The sequence below is a fragment of the Grampus griseus genome, assembly GCF_964374135.1.
Source record: "Grampus griseus genome assembly, chromosome: X".
Taxonomy (NCBI): Eukaryota; Metazoa; Chordata; class Mammalia; order Artiodactyla; family Delphinidae; genus Grampus; species Grampus griseus.
The window spans coordinates 55,087,947-55,095,276 of record NC_138999.1 but is presented as its reverse complement, the minus strand read 5'-3'; the positions used below and the strand labels follow the sequence as shown (position 1 = coordinate 55,095,276).

General features: G+C 41.1%; 1 protein-coding gene across 4 annotated transcripts in view; it reads left to right on the top strand.

Annotated features, from left to right (window-relative positions):
* Positions 1-3,497: 3,497 nt before the first annotated feature.
* Positions 3,498-7,330, top strand: part of EDA2R (ectodysplasin A2 receptor) — a 75,559-nt gene continuing 71,726 nt past the window's right edge. For all 4 annotated transcript variants that reach the window (XM_082681612.1, XM_082681610.1, XM_082681608.1 and 1 more), the window contains exon 1: positions 3,498-3,668. The gene's annotated coding sequence lies outside the window, so the exon portion shown is untranslated. The remainder of the gene's footprint in view (positions 3,669-7,330) is intronic.

Here is a 7,330-nt window from a genome sequence, read left to right as displayed (position 1 = left end):
TATTTATTTATTTTTGTGCCAGGCATATCATGCTGTGAATTCCTTTTGAAATTGAACTGACCTAAACAATCCTAATATTTTGCAGAAATGCTGCTTCAAAGCCCTATGGCCTTCATCCCATAAGTAGAGTTTTAGAATGAAGTATCTAAATCTTTTTCTGCATCCACAGTGATAGTTTTCTGTCCCCACAAGGCTGTCTGTAGGTGAGAAATAGCATGGTATACTAAAAAGAGCTTCAGGGTTGGACTTAGAAAATTCAAGTTCAAATCTCAACAACTCTGCTTAGCAATTCTGTGCTCATTTGGATGTCACATAATGTTTTATATATCCAATTTATTTTTTTTTATTTTTAAAATGGACGTAATAATCACCAGATCATGGAAGTGCTCTTGAAGGGTTAGTGAGATAACATATAAATTGCCTATCTCAGTGCCCGCATGTAGTACACATCCAAGAGATGGTAATTCTTCCCTTTCCAATTAGTAAATTGACATGGTAATAGTAATGGCACCTTCCCATGGTTATAAGGATTGAATGAGATACCTGTGTAAAGAACTCTAGAGGACTATGCTACCTATTGTTTTAAAGTAATATTATTAGCAAATACATGTGTAGAAGAGTCAGAGTTGCACAGCCTTCTGGTTGGTGTGTGCTGAATTTCCAATCCTACGCCTGAGAAGGTAGGGTGTAGAGAAAACACAGGAGTTTGGCTAATTGCCTCAGTCGAAATTACATTCTCTCAGAGGAGGACTGAGTCAGGCAAAAACAAATAAAATTAGGAACTAGTGACAAGAAAATAGACTAATAAGGTTAGACTAACAATAAAAGGTAGGAAAATTAGTTAGGGGGAAAAGGTTGACAATTATAGTCCTCATTACCACTATCATTCTAACAGATCTCAGTTATTGTGTTTGGAACTGGGTTCGGAAGTCTATATATATATTCCTCTCAAATCTTCCCAGCAAGCTTGTTTCTTTCCACATTTTATAGATAGGGAAACTGAATCTCTGAGAGGTTAAAGTACTTGTCTAAGATCACACAGCATGCAAATTTTAAGTGACAGATCTGGGATCCCAATTCAGACTCCAAAGCCACTCTATTGCTATGCCATGTCCTTACTCACTGGAACAAGACAGCATGATGTAACATGCTTAGAGTCAGGTACTAGTTATAGTTCTGGATTAAGCTTGTACTTGCTGTGTACCTTTGCACAATTCAGTTAACTTGTCTGATCCAGAGTTGCCACATGTATAAAATAAGGAAAATAATACTTATGAGTTGTTCTGTGGGATAAATGATATTGTATGTATAAAGTGTTGTGAGGGCCCCAGCATCACCAACATTATAAAATGAGATACTGGAGAATATCCAGTGACACAATCTGAGAAAGAAGGGTAAGAGAAACAGAGGGAAACCAGGAGCCGAGTAGTGTTTTCCAACACAAGAAAGAATGTTTCCCAAAGAAAAGAGTGGCTAGCACTGGAAAGAAACTGCAGATAAATACGAAAATGAGTGAAAATGTTCCCTAAAATCTGGCAGTAAAAAAGGTCACTTGTGATCTCAGGGAAAGAACATTGGGCTGGAAGCCAGCGTGCAATAAATTGGGAAGCTAATGGAAAGTAAAGACATGGAAACAGTGAGTGGAGACTACTCTGGCCAGAAATTTGGCTGAGGAAGGAAGAGAGATGAGGCTATTATTTTAGGAGGAGGCAGTGGGGGAGATTTTATTTTGCAGTGGGAAGAATTCAAATATGTTTGTGGGGTAGAAGGGTTGGACATAAGGTGGAAGGTAAATAATAAAGATACCAGTGAGAGAGGAGTTTTAAAATGAGGCATGGTTCTACTGAGTGAAGTAAGTCATAAACAGGAAGAGAAATATCATATGATATCGCTTATATGTGGAACCTAAAAAAAAGTATACAAATGAACTTATCTACAAAATGGAAACAGAGTTACAGATGTAGAAAACCAATTTATGGTTACCTGGGGGAAAGGGGGGGAGGGATAAATTGGGAGATGGGATTGACATATATACACTACTATATATAAAACAGATAACTAATAAGGTTATAATAATAAGGTATAGCACAGGGAACTGTACTCAACACTTTCTAATGGCTTATATGGGAAAATAATCTAAAAAAGGGTGGATATATGTATATGTATAACTGATTCACTTTGCTGTATAGCAGTAACTAATACAACATTGTAAATCCACTATACTCCAATAAACTTTGTGTGTGTGTGTGTGTGTGTGTGTGTGGAACGCGGGCCTCTCACTGTTGTGGCCGCTCCCGTTGCGGAGCACAGGCTCTGGATGCGCAGGCTTAGCGGCCATGGCTCATGGGCCCAGCCACTCCGCGGCATGTGGGATCTTCCCGGACTGGGGCATGAACCCGTGTCCCCTGCATAGGCAGGCGGACTCTCAACCACTACGCCACCAGGGAAGCCCCAATAAACATTTTTTAAAAATAAAAAACAAAGTTAAAAAAAAAAAGAGAGAGAGAGACATGGCTCATAGGGAGCAAGGGAGGGGGAGCTCTTGAGGCTAGGGTTGTTGAAAGGCCCCTAATCCTGACCTTGAAGAATGTTCCCAACTTAGCTGGAAAGGACTTGTGTTGAAAAACTAAAAGGCAGCAGGGTTGTGTCAGGTGGGAGAGTACACCCAGGCTAAAGGGTCCCCTTGCTGCCAGCTCACATTTCTTCATCTGTAGGGCTCTTTGGCTAAGTTCAACATATTCAAAGTCTTTCTGACCTCTCCCATTTTGTCGTTTACACTTGGTTCTCTAGTTTATTTATTCCTCTCCTGTGTACCAGACTCCTTCCCAGCCCTGTCACTTACTAGCTGTTTGACAATTGGGCAATCATTCTATGCCTTAGTTTTCTTATCTCTAAATTGTGAATAAAACTAGGGTAGTTATAAGGATTAAATGAGCTAATATATGTAAAATATTGAGAAGAGTGACTGGCAGATAGCAAGTGTTGCATAAGTGTTAGTTATTAAGTATTAGCTCATGATGCTTACCAATTAGTGGAAGGGAAAGGACAGACATTAAACAATCAAGGAATTTAATCAATAATTATTACAGATTACAATTCAGTGCCAGTAAGAAAATAAACAGAGTGCAGTGGACAGGGCAGGACTTTGATTAGTGAGGCTTATATGAGGAAGTGACACTCTGCCATGAAGACACCAATCCTCCCTTGACACCACAGATCTTAACTTCAGCTCCACAATTTCTCCTGCTTCCATTACCTCTCTCCCTGCTTCAGTCCCTGAAGCTTTTCAGTTCTTGCCAAAGGCGTGGCTTGGTCACTATTCACCCACTCTTCCCCAACTCCTCCCCCACTCTCACTGTCAGGGGTGAAACTTCTTTGTGTAGCCACACCTAGACACTCAAGTGGTCCAATAGCTGCTTCATGGGGGCGGAGAAGTAGGCGTAGCATGAAAGGAAAAGAGAATAGGTTCTGGCTGTTGTTGCTACATGTGGATGTGAAATGAGTCAGAGCAGAGCTTTGATTGTAACGAATTTCATCTACTGTGAGTGTAGTATGGAGACTGGCGGCTGAGAAGTGGGGGCTTGGTGGGATGTCTGGCCTGCGCTGAGGTACGTTTGTCCAGGGATTCCGTCACTGGAGCAAGATCCATCCATACATTTATTTACAGGGTAAGTGTGGGAACACCCTCTGGCATGGCAAGGTGGCTTGGACCTGTGGGGCCTAGAGATGCAAGTTCAGGATCAGGTTAGGATGACCCTGCTAAGGTGCTACAAAGTCAGAATGCCTGGGAAGGTGTCCTGTGGCTGTCTGTCTGCCCATCCATCTGTATCCAGAGAGTGCTGTGTAGGGTGCCATGGACCTGAGCTAATACCCTGATGGCCTTGGTGAGCCAGTTCCCCTGGAGTAGGCTTGTACTGGACCATTATGGCCTCTGGGAACATGTGTGGACCCGCCCAAACACCCTGAGTATCTCCAGTTAGGAGATAAGGAAGAGAAAAGAGAAGGAGGCTACGAGCTTAGGGGAGGGAGGGAGGAGTTGGATCAGATTTGTGAAGCATCCCGAGGGACGTTGAGTGGCTGGCCTACCCACGTGGCCCCTGGGCAAGTCGGGGCTTGTGTAAAGAGTTTGCAAGCTCTATTTGGGGGCTTTCAGTCTCACCCATCCGGCTGGGTTTCACTTGATCCCTCACTCCTGGAAACTGAGCCCAAGGCAGTGATATTTTGATCCTGCTTTACATCAAACATTGGCCAAAAGGCCGAGGCAGCTGTGAGAACTGGGGGACAAGTAGAGACCCGCCAGAAACTAGGCTGGGGAAGCAGAGACTGCAAGGTCTTGTTTGGACAGGTGTTGGCAGTGCTGACCAGTATGAAACCATTGCAGGGTGGCTAAGGCAGGAGAGTATGGGCATCTTCCCCTATATAACTCTCCTGTCCCCTCTTTCACCCCAACATACCTTCAATTAAACATAACAGACTCACTGAGCACCTACTCTGTGCCACCACTGTGTGAGACAGACAGATGCCTAAGACATAGTCTATGCCCACTGGGACCTCATCATGGGTGTAAGAATAAATAAATATAACACAAAATAGCTTTAAAGGTCCAGTTAAAGTACGCTTTGGTATTGTCAGGTAAGGATCACATCTAGTTGAGCCAGAGTAAATCAGAAAGTGTTTTTTGATTGTTTGTGTTTTGACATTGTATCATCTTTCAGGGCTCCAGAGCCAGACTACTTGAGTTCAACTCCCATCCTACCATTTATTAACTTGTGTGACATTGGACAAGCATAATTACTTTTCCCTGTCTGAATTTTGTTTTAATCTAGTTTAAAATGGATATAAAAATAGAGCTTATTTTATCAAGTTTTTGTGAGGATTAAATTAGATAATCCATGTGAAATACTTGCACACACTTAGCACAGTGGCTTGACCAAAATAAGCACTCAATAAATGTTAACTATTATTATTATTTAAGATGGGCCATGAAACACAGATAGGATTTCAACAGGTGGAGGCAGGAGAGAAGGCAGTCCAAGCCAGGAAAAAAACAGGAACAACTGTTTGGAGGCAGGGAAACTCAGAGCATGTGAAAAGAACACCAGCTGAACTGGATTTTAGAGTACAATTACGTGGAAAGTGAAAGTTAAAGTTGACATGGTAGATTGATGAAAAACTGTGGAAGACTTTTGGATGCTAGATTTTCTGTTCAATTCGTCACACTGTGGAAAATCATTGAAAGTTTCTGAGCTAAAGAAAAAATATAAATCTCTGTTTCAGGAAGAATAATCTGGTAAACATGAGTTAACTGAATTGGAATAGGAAAACATGAGATGTAGATAAACTAGATGCAGAGAGGGAATGAGACCCTGAACTGAGGTGGTGACTATGGGAGTAGAAAGGAGGCAATGAATTTAACAATACATCACAGAAGTTGGATCTGCAGAACTTAGAAGTTGATAAATTATATGAGATTGAAAAGAGAGGAATATGAGAGAATCACTATCTCTTGGGATTGGTTTAGACTTTAAAATGTTGTGTATTCCAATCCCAATTCCATCCATTTCTGTGGATGGTACAAATAGAAAGGATATCTACTTTCTGAGTTAAACACAGCTTATTCAAGTCCTGGGTCTGCTACTTACCTGCTGTCTGTGATCCTAAGCATATTATTTATCCATCATTCCCAACCAGGATCAATACGATATCCATAGGGCATTTAGAGATACGTGTTGAGAGTGGGATTTTTTTGCACAAAGAATGAAGTACTACTGAATTTAGTACCAACCAGGTTGAGACAGCAAACTATTGTTCTTCCCACCCACTTATTTTTTTTTTAACATCTGTATTGGAGTATAATTGCTTTGCAATGGTGTGTTAGTTTCTGCTTTACAACATAGTGAATCAGCTATACATTTACATATATCCCCATATCTCCTCCCTCTTGCGTCTCCCTCCCACCCTCCCTATCCCACCATTCTAGGTGGTCACAAAGCACCGAGCTGATCTCCCTGTGCTATGTGGCTGCTTCCCACTAGCTATCTATTTTACATTTGGTAGTGTATATATGTCCATGCCACTCACTCACTTTGTCCCAGCTTACACTTCCCCCTCTCCATGTCCTCAAGTTCATTCTCTATGTCAGAGTCTTTATTCCTGTCCTGTCCCTAGGTTCTTCATAACCTTTTTTTTTAGATTCCGTATATATGTCTTAGCATATGGTATTTGTTTTTCTCTTTCTGACTTACTTCACTCTGTATGACAGACTCTAGGTCCATCCACCTCACTACAAATAACTCAGTTTTGTCTCTTTTTATGGTTAAGTAATATTCCATTGTATATATGTGCCATATCTTCTTTATTCATTCATCTGTCGATAGACACTTAGGTTGCTTGCATGTCCTGGATATTGTAAATTGAGCTGCAATGAACATTGTGGTACATGACTCTTTTTGAATTATGGTTTTCTCAGGATATATACCCAGTAGTGGGATTTCTGTGTCTTATGGTAGTTCTATTTTTAGTTTTTTAAGGAACCTCCATACTGTTCTCCATAGTGGCTGTATCAAGTTACATTCCCACCAACAGTGCAAGAGGGTTCCCTTTTCTTCACACCCTCTCCAGCATTTATTGTTTGTAGATTTTTTGATGATGGCCATTCTGACTGGTGTGAGGTGATACCTCATTGTAGTTTTGATTTGCATTTCTCTAATGATTAGTGATGTTGAGCACCACTCACTTATAATACCAGTAGTAACCCCAGTGAGAAATACTGAACGTCTCCAAAACTCAGTCTGAAGGGAGAATAGTAGACATGTCATAGTTTTGTTGGAAGGATTAAAAGAAATAATCCCTGTGAAGTATCTAGCACAGTATCTGATGCATAGTAGGTAGAAAATTCATAGTAGAAAGTTCATGAATCATAATTTTCTTTCACCCCAATTGACTTCACCTTATAACATCTTTGCTAGTCTCTGCCTGAATACTTTCAAAGGGAGTGTACTTACTGATCTCTGAGAGAGTCCATTCCCTTCATAGAAAGCCTTGACTCTGCAAAAGTTCTTCCTTTTGTTAAACTGAACTCAGTCTCCCTTTGGCTTCCAGAGGTTCTAGTCATTCTCCCTGGGGCCACTCAGACAAGTCTGCTCATTCTCTTCCATGATAGTTCCTCAGAGATCTGAAAACCATAAAACAGATCCCCATTCATCTTTCATTCCCAAGTCAAACAGCCCAGCTTTTTCATCATTTCTCTTATAGCATGCTGTCAAGTCAAATAAGACTCTGAGGCTTTGAGCTATATAAAGTGGGGTGATGGTGGCACCTTCAAAGTGAT